This window comes from Cavia porcellus, unplaced genomic scaffold (genome assembly GCF_034190915.1).
Source record: "Cavia porcellus strain 051 isolate PalLab524CR breed Dunkin Hartley unplaced genomic scaffold, mCavPor4.1 scaffold_1, whole genome shotgun sequence".
NCBI lineage: Eukaryota > Metazoa > Chordata > Mammalia > Rodentia > Caviidae > Cavia > Cavia porcellus.
In genome coordinates, this window is record NW_026947484.1 from 160,566,568 (window position 1) to 160,584,813 (window position 18,246).

Here is an 18,246-nt window from a genome sequence, read left to right on the forward strand (position 1 = left end):
TTAATTATACTTTATTTGATGATATAGCCAATTCTATTGATGATAACAAGAGACAACACAATAACCATGGTAGAACTCCTTATACAGCAGTTTTATATGTCTTTTTAGTTTTAAGTGTCTATAGGAATATGTTTTGTTCTGTCCTGCTTTGTTCTGTTTCTGCCTCTAATATAGAAAGGATAGAAATACATGTTAAGACTCATGCTTGCATAAAACCTATGAACAGTTTACGAGAACTGATCTTATAACACATGATGAAATGAATAAATGCTTTGAAGGAAAAAAAGGTACCCAGTGCTGATTCCAGAGTGTCATGATGTGAAATCCAGCGATACTATTAATCTTTGTTCAGAGCTATTTTAGTCTGCTTTAGTTTATTTAATCTCAACATAAATGAAGATATGGATAAATGCACACATGTTTAAGTGTATAGGATTGATAGGCATATTACTAAGTTTTTGTTAGTTGAACAGAACTATTTGCAGTCTCTCTGTTTGAATTCCCATTTATGTGATCCACTTTCGTATCTTGAAAATTATTTGCAAGAGGACAATATGTAAACATCAATAAATGATTTATTACTGTTTATTTTTTCTTTGAAAGTATGTATTATTTCTACCTGTTTTCCATTTTATTTTGTCTTTCTTTAAATAAAATTTTTAAAAATTACACGATCATCTCAATAGATGCATAAAAAGCTTTTGACAAAGTTCAACACTTATTCATGATAAAAACCTTACAGAAAATCAGAATAGATGCTCTTTATCTCAATCTGATTAAAGCTATCTATGACAAACCAAGAGGCAACATCATACTAAATGGACAAAAACTGAGAGTTTTCTGCCTAAAATCAGGAAAAAGACAACAATGTACACTATTACCACTCCTACTCAATATAGTTCTGGAAACACTAGTCAGAGCAATTAGACAAGAGGGAGAAATAAAAGTAATAACAATAGGAAAGGAAGAAGTTAAATTATCATTATTCATAGATAACATGATAGAAGGCCCCAAGAACTCCACCAAACACTTTCTATGTTTAATAAGCAAAATCATCAACATAACTGGACACAAAGTTAACACTCAAAACATAGCTTTCCTGTACACAAACAACAAACTTACTAAAAGAAATATTAGGGAGACCATTCCCTTCACAATAGCATCCAAAAAATGAAATATTTATTAATCAATCTAACAAAGTAAAAGATCTATATACTGAAAATTATAGTACTCTGAAAAAGGAGATTGAAGAAGATATCCAAAAATGGAAAGATATCCTTTGCTCATGGATAGGAGGAACCAAAATAGTGAAAATGGCCATACAACCAAAATTGCTATACAGATTTAATGCAAAACTGATCAAAAATACCATTAGCATAAATCACAGAACTAGAGAAACATTCCTAAAATTCATTTGGAAATAGAAGAGACCTAGAAAAGAAAAGGCGATATTGAACAAAAGCAAACAGGAAGCATTACAATCTCTGACTTGAAATTATACTGTGATAAAGCAGCATAGTACTAGCACAAAACAAAACAAAACAAAACAAAAAAACAACAACAGCAAAACCCAAAACTGAATATCAGTGGAACACATTAGAAGATGCATACAAAACTACAGACACTCACCCACCTTATTTTTGACAAAGGGGTCAAACATGTTCACTAGAAGAAAGATAGCTTCTTTAATTAAATGGTGCTGGGAAAACTGAATCTATATACCAAAGATTAAAAATAGATGCATATTTATCACCATTCACTAAACTAAAATGAAAGTGGATCAATGATCTAAATATTAAATACTAAATCTATTAAGAGAAAGTAGTAGAAATCTTGAAGATTGAAGTGTAGGCTGAGAGTTCAAGAACAAAACTCAAACTGGGATCTCATCTGATTAAAAAGATTTTGCACATCAAAAGAAAGCATCAATAGAGTGAAAAGACAATCCAGAGTGTGAAAAATTTTAGCCAATTTTCCCTCAGAAAAAGAACTTTCATCTAGACTACATAAAGAATTGAAAAACTCAGATTCCTCAAATTCAAAATAGGCATCTGAGATGAATACACTCTTCTCAGATGAAGAAATACAAACAGCAAATAAATACATGAAAAAAATGTTCAACATCATCAGTTATTCAATAGATGCAAATTAAAACAAGATTGAGATTTCAACTATCCCAGAAAGAATGGCTATCATCAAAAAATTAACCAGTAACAAATACTGGAGAGGCTGTGGGGAAAAAGGAACACTTATCCACTGTTCGGAGGAGTGTAGTTTGGTTCAACCACTGTGGAAATCAGTGTGGAGGGTCCTCAGAAAACTAAGATTAGAATTCCATTTAATACGGCTATTCGTTTTGTGGATACTTTCCCAGAAAAACTGAAAATGTCATGTCACAGTGATATAAGTGCACCCATGTTTATAGCAGCATAATTTGTAATAGCTAAATCTTGGAAACATCCCAAATGCCCATCTGCTGAGGAACAGACAAAAAGATGTGGTATTTTTATACAATGGAGTACCACTTAGCCACAGAAAAGGGTAAATGAGACTTTTATAGGTAAATGGATGCAATTTGAGACTACACTCATAAGTGAAATATATCAGACTCGCATGTGTAAACATCACATTGTCTCCCTGGTGTGAGAAAACGAAAGTGTAAATAAGGTTTAAATGTATGGTAGATATTGTGAAGTGAGAAGTTATTCAAAAGGAGAAGGGAACTAGGGTACATAAAAGGGGAAAGGATTGAAGAGAGAAGGGAAATATGCAAGTCAGTTATACTCTTTGTGTCTCTTCATTCATTGAAAAGAAAAGTTCATGCTAATATTGATTGGAGAATTTTTTATGTCCTAACCTTGTATTCTGAGTAACTACTTCACTTTAACTGAGAAGCTACTTTATTCAGCTAACTATTGCTTTTCTCCTTTTATTTTGTTATGAAATTTTATTTTTTATAAAAAACAAAACAAAAAAATGAAGCCAACAAAGAGTTATTGTCCAAATCAATCAATAAGAGAAAAGAACCCATTAAAATTGAACATAATATACTAGCAGGCCCTTCATGGGGGAGGTACATAGATGACCTCTGAGAACATTAAAAGCTGTTTAGAGATTTGTCTGCAGTTCCAGCAGTGAAAACTGACATCTGCATAACATCATTTTCAGGCACACTGTGTTGACAAGCATGCAACAAATGCTTCAGACGAGAATTTTCCAGTGTGTGGTGGATTTGATGAGGTACAGGTCTGTTCCAAGATGAATGCACTGCGGACACCCTGCATGCGTGCAGAAGATGATTTATAATGAAGTAGTATTAGTAAGACATAAAAAGCTGACATTTTTATGACAGTCTGTTGTGGAATAAACAATTGTGCTTTGTTCATTTAGTATAATAATATTAAATAGTGAAAATAATGACAGTTTGGAATTGTATTAATGCACTTTCCAAAACATAGAATTCCAAGGTGTAGTGGATTGGTAACTGGTGGTCACCTTAAACACCAGCTGAAGTGAATCAGTTAAGCCCCACCTGAGGATGTTGCCAGCATAAAAAGGAGACCTGAGAAAAGGACTATTATGGGTTCTCTTAAGTGTTGTTGTTTTTGGAGCTGTTGGTTCTCCATGCTGGCTCCCCTGATATGAATTTGGCTGTCATCATCCAAGGAGCTCAAGACCTTGGTGTTGAGGATGGCTGTGGTTCACTGTGGGGGAGCTCTGGTCTTACTTTGAGTATTGCTTGCTGGCTCCAGTGTAGAACACTTAACCTACTTGCACAGATCCTTCACCCTGCTGGCATAGGCTTCTAGCTTCCACTGCTGACTTTTGGGCCTTCCCAGCTCAGAGCCGTGGGATAGACTTGCATGGGTCATTGTCATGGGCTCTGGGTCTTCAGCTGGACTCTTGCAGGATATTGCCATGTGATCCAGGCCCTTTGCTGGATTTTCTAGGTCTTTAGTGATGTGGACAGATTTCCTTCACTTTCTTTGTATTTGATTCCTTGGGTGATGGCTATAAAAAATACTGTAAATTAGGGCTGGGGGTTTAGCTCAGCGGCATAAGCGCCTGCCTTGCAAGCAGGCAGTCGTGAGTTCGATCCCTGGTACTGATAAAAAAACGAAAAAGACAAAAAAAATTTAAAAAAAATACTGTAAATTATGTGTCCTGTATGTCATTGTTTTCCTTACAACCCCTGACTACAACACAAGATATATATCAACAAACCATACAAAATAGAATATCATCATCTAAAAATTGGAGTATGCTATACTAATTATATATTTCTTAAAGCCAGCAGAACATATTTAAAAATATATAAAGAGCTGCATTGGGCTGACTATTATAAAAACATAATGGTGATTTCTTCTTGAAGTGAATGAATTGCTATAATGGAGAAAGGTGCATAGATATAAATGAAGCCCCTTAAATACTGGCCATGTTATTGTATAACTTGGTTTGTGGGTCTCTACTCCTTTTGTTAGTAGTTTCAAGATTGAAATATGTTTTAAAAACTGTCTAAACCTAATTTATACATAAGTCAAGTTTTTTTTCAGAGGAAAAATCAAAAAAGATTGGTTGAATTTTGAGAATCAGCTCACAAGATCATGGAGGTTGAGCAGTCCACAATCATCCATCTGCAAGTTGGATGACCAGGAGAGCCAGTGGCTTAACTCATTTCTAATCTGAAAGCCTGAGAACCAGGGGCTCCACTAAATGATGGTAGGAAAAAGTAGACAGATATCCAGCTGAAAAAGAGAGATTGCAAATGTACCCGTCTTTCTTTCACATACAATTAACCACCATAGTTCCTGTATTCATTAGTCTTTCATTGCTTAGAACAAATACCCAACATGCAGGCATTCAAGGGTAGAGGGTTTGCTTTGGTTCATGGTTTCAGGGGATTCAGTCCATGGTAAGTTGGCCCCCACGAAAGAACATTATGGCAGAAGAGCAGGTGAAGCAAAGCTTCTTAGTTCATGGCAGCCAGGGAGCAGAGCAAGAGAACAGTTTGTGTCTGAGACTGAAGGCCCGGGAGCTCCCTGCAGAGTGACAGGTATTAACTCACAATGAAAGGCTAAGCAAGCAGGAACCGGAAGTCCACACATGATGCCAGGAGCAAAAGATGCAGAATGGAGCTTTTCAAAGGCAGTCTGAGTCTTTCTTCCTCTCTTTCATTCCCTCCAGGTCACAGGCCTACTGGGTGGCATCATCTACAGCCAGCGTGGGTCGTGCCACTCACTTGACCACCCACATGTCAGTCATCTCTGGAAGCACCACACAGACACGCCAGAGAGTATGCTTTACTAATCTCCCGTCAAGCTGACATATCAGAAGTATTTTGACACAAAAATGGGCCATTGCTATTTATTTGTCATTACAAAATAAGCACTTAGAGATTTCTAAACTATTTCAGCACACATTTTTACACAAAATACTTTTATACATATACTCACTGATCTCTGGCTTTACTGGGTTGATGTGCATGCCAAAATGTTTCAGATTCCCAAAAAATGTACATCATCCATGAAACTTGTTTTCTAGTAGAGAAAAAAATTAAGTGAAAGGGGATTTATTATAATGAAAATATTCTGTTTTACCAGTTGCAACACAAAAATCCTGTGGACTATTGAGTCTTAGATCAGAAATTCTACCAGGTGTTTTATAGATAATTTCAGTTAGTACTTGTGAGTCCAAAAGGCAGCTATTGATCCTAATTTGCAGAGAAAAACCATTTTTGGGATAGCTGAGCACTTTATGTATGACTAACCCACTAAAAAGAAAGAGTAGTTGCAGAAGGCCCTTTCCTCTGTGTGCCCAGCATGGGCAGAGAGAACCAGCAGATCCGCCTTCACCCTCAGGGAGCTGGCACCAGAAGGCTCCTTCTTGAAGGCAGCCAGAAGGAGCAGGGACACACAGCCAGGTAAGCCCTGTGCATCTGTAGGCCACCAGAATCAGACAAACATACCCCTATGTGTCTGCCACCATCATGGGAGTTCCAGTGCAGACACACAGGCTGAGAGTAGCAGCCCCACCTACATGTATCCCTGATGATCAGCGAAGCTACAGTGTAGTTGCATAGATCTGGAGAAGCCTGCTCCATGCCTTGCTATCTCCCTGAAAATCTGGAATTAGAGGAACCAGGTGCCTGTCTATTCCCCTACACTGTCTAGGGAAGTCAACACGGGAAGTGCCTGAGGCCCCACAACCAGCTTGTTAGGAGGAACTCAGGAGAATGTCAAGATCAAAGAGCAAAAGGCAAACTCAGACCTCCAGCCCACACAGAACAAGTCTGAGAGATAGAGTCATGGAAGAAAACGGAAGTCACACACTTGAAATCTCTGAGACAATAGCAACTAAAGTAAGGAAAAACTTCATGAGATTGTAAAAGCAGTCAAATCAGAAATAATGTCTCAGGTAAAAGAAGAAATCACAAACCTACTGAAAGAATTATTCAGCAGGTCTAAAGAAGACAAAAGAGAGGAGCATAGGAAAATGAGGGAAACCTTGAATGAATGTAGAATTATAAAGTATGAAACAGATTCAAAGAGATGCAGAAAATTAAAAATTCAATTGAAAGCTGGCAAAACCAATTGAAAGAGACTGAAGATAGACTTTCAAACCTTGAAGATAGGATTGTAGCTAGTGATCGTGAAAAGAAATATCTCTTAAAAATAACACAGAATCAGGAAATAATAACTCAACAGCTGCAAGATGATGCAAAGAAGCATAAATTAAGATAAGTGTCTGTGAAGAAGCAGGGTTAAACACAATGAAATTAAAAGGATATTCACAGAAGTAATAGAAGAAAACTTCCCCAACATGGGAAATGGATCTGGCATGCAGACAAGTGAGGCATATAGGACTCCAACTAGTAATACCCAAAGGAAATCTACACCCAGACATATAATAATCAAGATTCCAGAAATTCAGCACAAGAGCAGAATATTAAAAGCTGTTAGAGAAAAGAGACAGATCACCTATAAAGGAAAACCAATCAGAATCAGAGCATACTTAGCTATACAAACCATCAAGTCAAGAAGAGTTTGGACTGAAGTGTTTCAAACTCTGAAAGAAAACAAATTCCAACCCAGATTGATCTACCCTGCAAAACTATCTTTCAAAATTGATGGAAAAAGGCCTTGGTGCCACTTTCCCCTTCTTCGTGATCAGCTTTTCCTCACCCTCTCCAGCCCCCCTCCCTGCCCTCTTATCCCTCCCCACCTGGGCCCCTCTGTGGAGTCTCCCCAGTCCAGAGCCTTTCCCTACCCTATCCCATCTCCCAAGAACGTGGTGCCCCAGCTGCACCTTGCCTTCTGCAGGTGTGATGTGCATCTCAGTCTCTATGGGCCTCTCTGCCCTCACTGCCCTCTGTTTCCTCCTCACAGACCCTGACCTCACTCAGAATGACACTGCACTGAACGTGGTGCCAGAGGATGAGCTTCCCGACTGGGCCGCTGCCAAGGAGTTTTACCAGAAGTATGACCCTAAGGACGTCATTGGCAGAGGAGTGAGCTCTGTGGTCTGCCTTTACATCCATCGAGCCACTGGCGATGAGTTTGCAGTGAAGATCATGGAGGTGACAGCTGAGCAGCTGAGTCCTGAGCAGCTGGAGGAGGTGCAGGAAGCCACATAGTGCCGAGAGACTCAGATCCTTAGCCACCCCCGCATCATCACTCTCATGGATTCCGGTACACCTGAGTGGGATGACTATTCCGACATGTCAAAGACCTGATCTCAAGGCTGCTGCAGGTAGATCCTGAAGAATGCCTGACAGCTGAGCAGGCCCTCCAGCATCCTTTCTTTGAGCGCTGTGAAGGCAGCCAACTCTGGAATGTTACACTCTACCAGCGATTCCAGGTGGCTGTGTGGACAGTGCTGGCTGCGAGATTAAGTGCCCGCTGTATGAGGCCAGTGACCAAGAGTGCACTGTTGGGGAGCCCTATGTGCTGTGGCCAGTACAGAGCCTCATTGACAGCTGTGCCTTTCGGCTCTATAGGCACTGGGTGAAGAAAGGGGAGGATCAGAACCGAGCAGCCCCTTTCCAGCACCAGACCCCTGGGCCTTTTCCTCTCTTCAGTGCTGAAGAGGAAGGGGACTTGTGTTCCTGAAACTGGGGGTAGACTGCACAGGTGCTGGGCTAGGTCCTCAGCCGAGTAAGCTCAGAAAGCAGGACTTCTGAGGAGGTTTGAACCATTCCAGCCCCTCTAGGCCCTTGCCTCAGCCCTCTGCCTAGCCCTGCTGGTCATGCTACTATCATGGAGACCAACTCTGTATGCCTGCCCTTGGTGGCCAAGGCTTAGACATGAGAGGGGTGGAAGAGAGCCACACCAAATACCATGTCCAGCCTCATCAGTGCTGCCTCTGCTGTATCTCAAATAAAATCTGTTCCACACTTGAAAAAAAATCATGGAAACATAAGATATTTCCATGACAAAGAACAAGTGAAGGAATTCATGACCACCAAACCAATCCTACAGAGGATACTAATGGATATTCTAGAGAGAGATAAAGATGACCATGGTTCCAGGAACAGCAGCAGAGGTGCATCACCAAACAGGACAGGCAATTGAATGAAGGTGAAAAGTGGAGGGTCAACAATAGCAGGGAGGATAGCAGGGAAGAGACAAACCAATGTATGTCCATTGTAACCATTAACATAGATGTCCTCAGCTCAGCAATGAAAAGAAACACAAGGAGAATGAATCAAGAAACAAGATACATCAATACACGGTATACAAGGAACACATCTAACTGGAAAAGAAATTCACTGACTGAAAATCAAAGGAGAAAATACAATGGTTCCATGTGACAGGAGACCAGGAAAAAAGCAAGGGTAACTTGCCCATCAACTGTAGAATGGATAAGAAAGATACAGTATTTTCACGTAGTGGAAAGCTACCCAGCTATAAAGCAGAATAATCTCAAGGCTCCTGTAGGTAAATGGACGTAACTGGAGATCATGTTCATGGGTGAAACAGTTTGAACTCATATGCGTGAACCCTAGCATAAGAAACAGCAGGAGTTAATGGGATCCAAAAGCAAAATAGTTAATGTAAGAGCAAAGGGGAGGAAAAACTTGGGAGGGAAAGGTGGAAACTACTGGCCATTTCTTATTGTCTTATCTTGATCTCTTGCATTGTTCACACAATTTTGTTAGGTTTGGCTTTGTGCTGTCTTGTTTTGCTAGATTTTATGCTGTCAGATGGTTGGGGCAGCTATACTGAATATAATGGGATATTTTATGGTAACCATGGTTTCCTATTACATTGCTTTGAAGCCTTGTAATGCTTTTATTCGTTTGTTTGATTGGTTTTATTCTGTTTTGTTTGATTTTATTATGTGTGATGGTATGAACCGTTATTTTGAAGAAAACAAGACATTATGGTAGCCATTGCTGATTTACTATCATCTTGTTTTGAAGTCCTATCATGCTTTCATTCTTCTGTTTTGATTGGTTCTATCCTGTTGTGTTTTATTTGATTTTATTATGTGTGATGCTGTAGACAAATTTTTTGAGGAAAATGAGATACTGTAGTAGCCATTGTTCATTTTCTGTTATTTGGGTTTGAATGTCCTGTAATACTTTCATTCTCTTGAATAGTTTTATACTATATTGTCATGTTTGATATTATTGTATGTGAAGGTATGCTCAACTCTCTCAAAGAAAAGAGATGGTATGGTAGCCTCTGTTGATGTCCCGTTGTCTTGTTTTGAAGTGCTGTGTTGCTTGCATTGTTCTGTTCTGATTTGCTTTGTTCTATTCTCTTTTGTTTTATGTTCTTTAAAACAAAAAAAATTTTAAAAAGGAGTGGTTGATAAATCAATGTGTGGTCTGGATCTGAAGCTAAATCTCTTCCCATAGAAAACGGCCACCTTAAAAGGAGATTGAAATTGCTAGGCACCAGGGAGGCCAAATCCAATGGATCTTTAAGGAATAAAAGCTAATAAATATTTGATGAATCAAGGCATGAAAAAATGAATTTCTTAAAGTATTGCCCCAACCTGAATATTATTTTGTTTCTGATCTGTGACTGTTTTTCCACCTTCAATTATGTCCTTGGGTGCCCCGGAAAGCAACAGCCATTGAATCACTGGAGTGACTTTTTCTTAGACAACATGCTGCATAAACAATTAAACTGTAATGTATTCCTTGTATATTTTTTCTCCCATGATTACATATTGTGCCTAAAAGAACAGGATTTTAACAACATACTTTACAAGTAATAGGAACTAGTGCTGTTAGTACGCTCTGCTATGAAAAACTTAGTGAATAAAGCTTTCAAATTATAAAACAGGAATTAGTCTCCTTTATTACCAATTCAGTAATTTCATAAGATGGTGAAATTTTTGTATAAAAGCTACATTGCGCTCAGTGAGGTTTCTTCAAACTCAAACTACACTTAGTTTGCAAAGTGGAGAGGCTCTCTTTCCACTGAAGTAGCTAAGCGTGTTGAATAATTACTACGCTTCAACAGTTTTGTAATTTATATGCAAGATGAATTAGATAAGCAAGCAACTGTCCTCTCCCCCAAGACCTCTCTGTACCAGTCTGGAGATGTTTTGCTCATAAAATCATAAAGCTTTTATGATAGAATTAGTGAATTGGAGAAGAACATTTATTTGCATGTCATCTATGTAGTATAGTGTTGAACTGACAAATAATGAAGTAAATACTTAGATTATACCTGAAAAATAATTTTGAGGTGGCCCACAGAAATTGATGTTGAAACCAAGTCTGCTTGAAGGCCAGCTGATAGTTTTCGTGGCAAAGCAGTATAGATTACACCATCTTCTGTCTCAAACAGTGGAGAGAAGGCAGACTGTACATCTTCTGGGAAAGTTACAGTCAATATTGATGAAGCAATACTTTTGAATAAATTCACAATTCCTTCTTTCTTCTCTCTCGTGGTCCCTCCCTCTCTCTTTCCTTCCCCTTTTCCCTTCTTTCTGTCCTCTCTCCCTGCTTCCCTTTCTGTTTTCCTTCTTCCTACATTCCTTTCTTCATTCATAATTTTTCCTTCCTTTCCATTCCTTTTCCTTCTAATTTAAAGAGACGACAGCAGAAACAGAATTATGTGATCATTATTATTACTATTACTGCAATAAGGAAAATCGATTTTGAATCATGAAGTAATACTTTTCATGAAAGTTTAGAGTTGACAGTAAAACTGCTGCCTGAATTTGCCATAAATCCTTGACTTTGCAAATAATATATTTGACTTAGCAGACAAATTTGAAGGTGGCAGCGAAAGCTCCTCTAGACTAGAAACAGGCCAGACATCACTGCTGACCCTGGACCTGTTCACCCTACTTTGTAATTTTAGAGAGCTGATTCGGTTTCCTCCTCTGCAAAATGCAGTATTTATTAAAGGAAACTGAGATGATTTTTTTTTTATGTTAAAGCAAGTTTAAAAGGGCAAAGGTTCCTGTCCATGTAAGATATTACCTTCTTAGAGCAAGAGAATGTTTCCAATTTCAATGGCTGTAATATTCCCTGCATTTACTCTAATTCTTTTTGGCTATTTTGCAGTTGAAGAGTAATTCGAAAGTGGAAATCTTTCCACCTGGCTTTTGATAACAAGTGGATCCATGTTGATGTTAGGGGTTTGGAGGATGCATATGAGTGTATCATTTTACCCAAAGCAAATCAGTAGAACGCTTTGCCGTCAAGCTGCAATCTTATTCAGTATTCAACTTGTCAGCTACATTGCAATCGGGAATATTTTAAACTGATTTTATATTAAACTCAAATGCATAATGCAAAGTACATAAATATTTATCCAAGCTATCAAATGCACCAAATTTTCACAGTGACAGTAAATATATATGTATATATTTTAAAAAATCAGACCTATTCCAGTTTAATTTTTACTGTGTTTCCATAATCCCTTTTCATTTAACTTCATTTGTTGGCCTACATTTTCAGGTGACTGAGATTTCATTCCTTGGCCCTCCTGTCTCCTTTAGCCTGACTGTATTAACATAAAAAGTGGTTGCTTGGATTCTGTTCCTTTTTACCCAGTAGAAGGAAAGAGAAGATCTTTGGCCTTAAGTGAAATGGACCACAGGGCACCAGATCGCCACTGTGCAAATGTTACTTGCTAACCTTTGAATAAATTGGAAAAAAAAAGTCAGAAAAATGTGTCAAAAACAATTATAGATAATTCTAGCACCAAGGGAAGCTGAGCCAGGAGGATCTCAAGTTTGCACTGGCTCTGAAAAATTAAAATAAATAAAATAAAAAGAGGGCCAAAAATGTAGCTCATTGGCCGAATCCCTGGGTTTGATACTCAAGAACTGAAAATATAAATTATAGAGATTCTGAAGTTTATACCGAGAATGTAAAAATTCACTAATGATTTATAAATTATTATGCAAAATTCTACCATTATTGCATTTGTATTGATCAATGTCCAAATCTCATCCTTCACCCTTGCTAATCATGAAACCTTTAGGAGACTCTTGTTGAGTGCTAATTTGGTTACTTATTCCCATAAAGTAAGATAAATCCTGTGCTATCTCTGAGCTTTGTCTCTAGAATTACAGTAACACCAGGCATAAGATTGTAAAGGAGATTTTCATTATTCTTTTCAAAAGCATACACTGAGGTTTAAACAGAGGAAAATTTTGTACCTTCCTTGTATTTGCTTTCTTCACAGGAAAAATCTTTTATCCCCTAGGAACTACCAAGCACAGCTTGCTCCATTTGCATCCACTGTCATGCAATGTTTACACTTTTTATAACTTGAACAGAATCAGTAGTTATTGTTTGACTTGGTAAGGAACAAATACAGTGGCAAAGCAGTAATCCCAGCACACTCACTGGTGGAACACGTCAAGGGCACCATATTTCCTGATTAGGTTAAGGATAACATCTGTCTTTAGGAATGCCCTTCTGCCTTTGTGTGATGTCAAAGGAACACAGAAAATAATGACCTACTTGGCCTCATGGTAACCTAGATGGTAGAGGGAACAAAGAGGATGGAGATTTGTTCTCATCTTGACGGAGTGAATAAGTCTCTATCATTTGGAGTGTGTAGGTACAAGAAAAAGAAAAAAAACAGTTTACTAGTATTTTATATGCTTTGCGATCTCCATCCACAAGCCAGCATCCTCACATAGGCAATGCCTTCCTTCTTGCAGTAGGATTCTCTTGTTTATGCTCCAGCCATATTCTTGGATTTCAGTTAAAATGGGAAGGAAACAGAAGGATCCTGTTAGTCAGCTTTTCTGCTGATAGGGCACAATACCCAAGGTCTGCAGTGTAAAGGAGGAGAGGTTTAATTTAGATCACCAAGCAGAGGATTCAGGCTAAGCTCAGCCAGTTCCAGGAAATGCATGATGGAAGGACTGATGGACGGAAGCTGCCCAACCTAGGGCAGCGAGGAAGTAGAGAGGGAAGGGAGGAGCTGGAGAGGGAGATGTACCCTCCCCAGTCACTCCCACACTGACACGCCTTCCCACCGGCCCATCCCCTTCTAGTAGCATGAACTCATTATGGGACTGATTACGGAGGATTAAGCACCTCATGATCAATCGCCTTTCAGAAGCTTATCTCTGAGCACGCGAGAATTTAGAAGGACATTTTAGATCTAAACCATAAAGCTATTTCCTCTTAAATTTTCTTTGTCCAAATAATCATTTTCCCCTTAAATTTTTCCAAAGTACCCAGCAATAACTCCATCCATACCTTTTCTTCATTGATCTTATTAGGCCTACAGTTATAAATCTTATCTTTATGCTAATGACATTAAAATATATAATTCAGCCTACAAATTTTCCTTCTCTTCTAGATTTATATATTTTTTTCTGTGTTTGTGTTTCCATATTTAGTATCATGTCTAAAAGAGAAATTTCCATTCTTCCCAATTTTCCCCAAGTAACCGTTTTTGGGAGCTGATACTTACAACCTAGGAAAATTCCTTGGAATCAATTACATCAATTGATTCTGTACCCCCAAATCTGCTAACCAACTTATTAGAGGGGACTCCACCCTCATTATCTGCGCTTTTTAAAGCCTCTCCCAAGCTCATTCAATCATGAGCTCTTTCTCAAAATGTGTAATCTACCCTCAATAAAGAATAGCCATCTCCATAAAATGATGCACTCTTCACTTGTTGAAACTTACGTGTGGACTTACCATTTTCTCACTAATTTTTTCCTTCTTCCTTCCTATATTTATTTATTTATTTATTTGGAATGGACCCAGGGTCTTGCTCATGCTAAGCACCTTCTTTTCCACTGAGCTCTACCCTTAACCCTCCCCACTCACTTTTTGATGTGAAAGATTCTCATGTAGTCTTTAGGACTCAACTTTAGCATCACCTTTCCTTTAAATTGGCTCCAAAATAGCCTGAAAGGAAGCTGTTTCTTTTTTTTTTTTTTTTTTTTTTTACTGTAGCATGTCCTGATTAGGACTCTACAGATGTTTTTCATGGGAACTCTTACAATATGAACGTTTATTCTGCTTTCCTACTTATTAGGCTATGAAGTTTGATGCCAAATAACATTTTTATCACGTTCATCTTTACATCAACCAAAGCCTAGCCTGAAATATGGCAAAACTTGTAGTTCCATTAATATTTTATAGAAAAATAAATTTTAGTATATAAAAAGAATAATTTTTCTATTTAAGATATGTTGGCTAACAGTTATTTGACATTGTGAAGTCTCTATTTTGCATTTTATAGTTATATTCCTTTGTTAATATCATCTTCACCCTTAAGAAATTGTTAAGTGTATCTGCGACCTAAAATATTTTCTAATCCTTGTCTAAGAAGATGTGAACTCATCTGTAAGGAAAAGGTATTTAAAGAAAGAATTATTAAACCATTGACATAGTTTTAAGATTTTTACGTCTTTGTGAGTCAAATTTCATCCGAGAAGATTTGGAGTCTTAGTATATGAGGGGCATCCCTACACGTAATGAGATGCTTTATAGGTAAAAATGAAAGCCCCAGTGCTGAAAGGAAATAAAAAGCTCTGGCTCCAGATATATAGAGATCATAATCCCTGTGCAAATTAAAGTTGAGGAACCTAAATCAGGAAGAGGGCCGTATAGTAAGAAAATATTTTAAAATGTTAGTGAGAAAAAGATAAATCTTGAAAGAAGAGGGCAAGCCTGGCAGTCAGCCGAGCTTGAGTGCACTTTGCTGCTTGGGAGACCTTATGCCACTTCTCCATCGCCCTCACCGAATGGGTTCAGTGAGATGCCTGCCTTTCTTTATACTTCATAATTAGAAATGAATAAGGTGGGGAAATAAATGACAAATCCATCTTAAGAAATGAAAAAAAGCCTTCTTTATGCCATTATTTTACTCTTAAGAAATGAAAAAAAGCCTTCTTTATGCCATTATTTTACTAATAGTATTGCTAATAATACAGAAATAAAAGAAAAGCAGTGGCTACAAAGCAAGATGGAGATGGTTGCCCACGGGTAGGGAGAGTACGCCTGCCTATGCTAACTTAGAGGGCTCAAGTTGCTCCGTCAATACTAGAAACCATTTTGTCATCATTGTCACCATTTTACATCCTGTGATTTCTTCAAACTCAGATCAAGTAAGAGAATTTTAGAACTTCTGAGCCTTTCAGAAGTCGTTGAATTAATTATTCCTCTCTATCATAGCAGAGGAAGCATGTCTTCTCTAACTCGTGCTGCCGGGAAGCGATGGTATTATCACAAAACACACTTGCTAATGATGACCACCCTGGTATCACCCTGGCCCTTGGAGCTTCCCTGTTCACTTCCAGGGTGAAATCTGAACACTGGCATTCACAGAGCAGAAAGCAGCAAGTGTGAATTATATTCCATCTCCGCCATTGGCTATTTGACTTGATTTCCATTTTCTTTATCATCTTGGACTTAAAGACAGAGATCTAATTGGAACACAGAGCACACTTCTGAAGACCACAGAGCATATTCTAAAAGGGGCTCTGTGGCATTATTGGTCTGTAAGAGGTTCATGATGTGTGTAGGAAAAAAGTGTGGGAAATAAATAATTTCATATCGTCTTTTGCAAATTTGTTTTGCACTTGAGCATATTGAAGGCTTTCAGAAATTTTGCTTAGTAGTAAAAATCATCTGAAATAAAGCTTATGGAAGTGCCTTGTTTGGTGTAAAATAGAAAGCAGATGCTTCATATTTTTTGAGAAATTAGAATTTGCGCTATTTGGATTTTCTATCTTCAGTTTACGTTTCCTAGTAAGTTTGTCTAGTTTTTAGATATTCATTTCTCTGGAGGTAAATTAAGTTTCAGCTACCATCATTTGCCAGGCATTGAGCTAAGCATTTTCTTTCTTTCTTTCTTTCTTTCTTTCTTTCTTTCTTTTTTTAGATTTTTTATTGTTTATTGGCACATTTTAGATATGCAAAATGATCATATTCATAAGGAATTTGTACCCGTACATAATATATTTTTATTCTGTTTTCCCCAACCACTCCTTCAACCATGTCCCCCTTTTATTTACAAAGATTTGTTTCCATTTTATCTTTTATTAAAAATTATTTTCTTTTTCTTTTTTTCTTTCCTTCTTTCCTTGCTTCCCTCCTTCCCTCCTTCCCTACCCTAGTTCTCCTTTCCTTTTGAACAATTTCTATTGTACATTTTGGTCTTTCTCTACTATTTCGGTTTCTCATACCAGGGAAACAATGGAATGCTTATATACGTGAGTCTGATTTACTTCACTTAAGAGTGTGGTCTCAAATGGTATCCATGTAGCTAGAAATGCCTCAGATATGTCCTTCTGCATGGTGCAGTGATACCCATTATATCAAAAAGACCACATCTTCTTTATTCATTCCTCAGTGGATGGGAATTTGGGTTATTTTCAAAATATAGCTATTACAAACTACTATAAGCATGGGTTCACACATTAGTGTTGTAAGAAGAATTGTCATCAAGAAATCAGTCATTGGAAAATGCTGGAGGGGCTGTGGGGAAAAAGGAACCCTACTCCATTGTTGGTGGTGGTGTAAACTGCTGCAGCCACTGTGGAAATCAGTATGCAAAGTCCTCAAAAAATTAGGATTAGTGGTTCCATTTGACCTAGCTATTTCTTTTCTCAAAACAATTAAAAACATACAAGACCTAAGCATTTTAGTTGTGTTTTCCATACTACTACAAGCCACTCAGTGTAAAATACGGGCTACAGCAGTGGCAGTCACGTCACACTGTAGATTTGTCTCATCATCCATGAGCCGGTGGTCAGATCTACAGTATCCTTGATGAACTGGAGTAGTCACCCTTCAGATCTCCTAGAATAAAGCTGCCCATCACTTTATTTTTTATGGAACTAGAAATGGAGTGCAAAGCTTTTGCACTGAAATATACCCTCGGCTTCTCTGACTTTTAATGTTTTGCTTTGAGATAGGGTCTTACTAACGAGCTAAATTTCCCAGGCTCAGGCTGAAATTTGTGATCCTGTCTCAGTCTGCTGGAATACTGGGATTCAGATGTGCATTCATCCAGCAACCTGTCATTCTTCCCAACTCCTGGATGGTTGACTCTTGATTTAATTTGCGTGATTTCATTTGAAAATGGATGTACAATCAGAGTGAAAAGAAACTGCTTTGCAATAATTATTGATATTAATAACTAATATTACTGAATGTTAACATTAAACTAACATCATCATGTATCAGGCTCTGAATTACACAGGTCATTTATACATACTGTGGCATTTACTCTGCCACATGCCTCTACCAAGCTTCTTGAAAAGATGAGGTAATGTTTCAAAGGCAAGGTCATATGTGGTGTGATTGTCTATTGGGTCCTGACCTAGATCCCCAATCTCCCAAATGAGTGTACGGTGAAGGCTTAAATAAAGTGAGGCAAGTGGTGTGATTTTAGGGCTCTAGCAGGGTCAAAATCCTTTAGCTGAGTTCAAACTCTGAGGGCTAAGACAAAGACTTCTCTGGACCACTGTCTTAGTTACTTTATGCTTGTAGCTGAGACAAAATACCTGATGCCCAAGTAGGGAAAGGAAAGGTTTATTTCTTACAGTTTTTGGAGGTTTTAGTCCACACTCAGTTGGCTCCCAGGCAGGCAGGCATGGCTGGGCTGCCTTTCATGGCGGCTGCAAACAGCAAGCTCAAACCAGCAAAGCGCAAGACACACCTTCTTCTGCCATTACATCACATCCTGGCTCCACCCCTATGTGGGTGGAGCACTGACACCATCAATCCAAGCACTAGACAATGAACCAATCACAAATACACAATGCAAACTCATAAAGCCTGGGGGACAC

The 18,246-nt window shown here is 38.2% G+C and overlaps 1 pseudogene; it reads left to right on the forward strand.

Moving 5' to 3' along the window:
* The first annotated feature begins 7,678 nt into the window (after nucleotides 1-7,678).
* On the forward strand, nucleotides 7,679-8,108 carry LOC134477039 (phosphorylase b kinase gamma catalytic chain, liver/testis isoform-like; annotated as a pseudogene).
* Nucleotides 8,109-18,246: the final 10,138 nt, after the last annotated feature.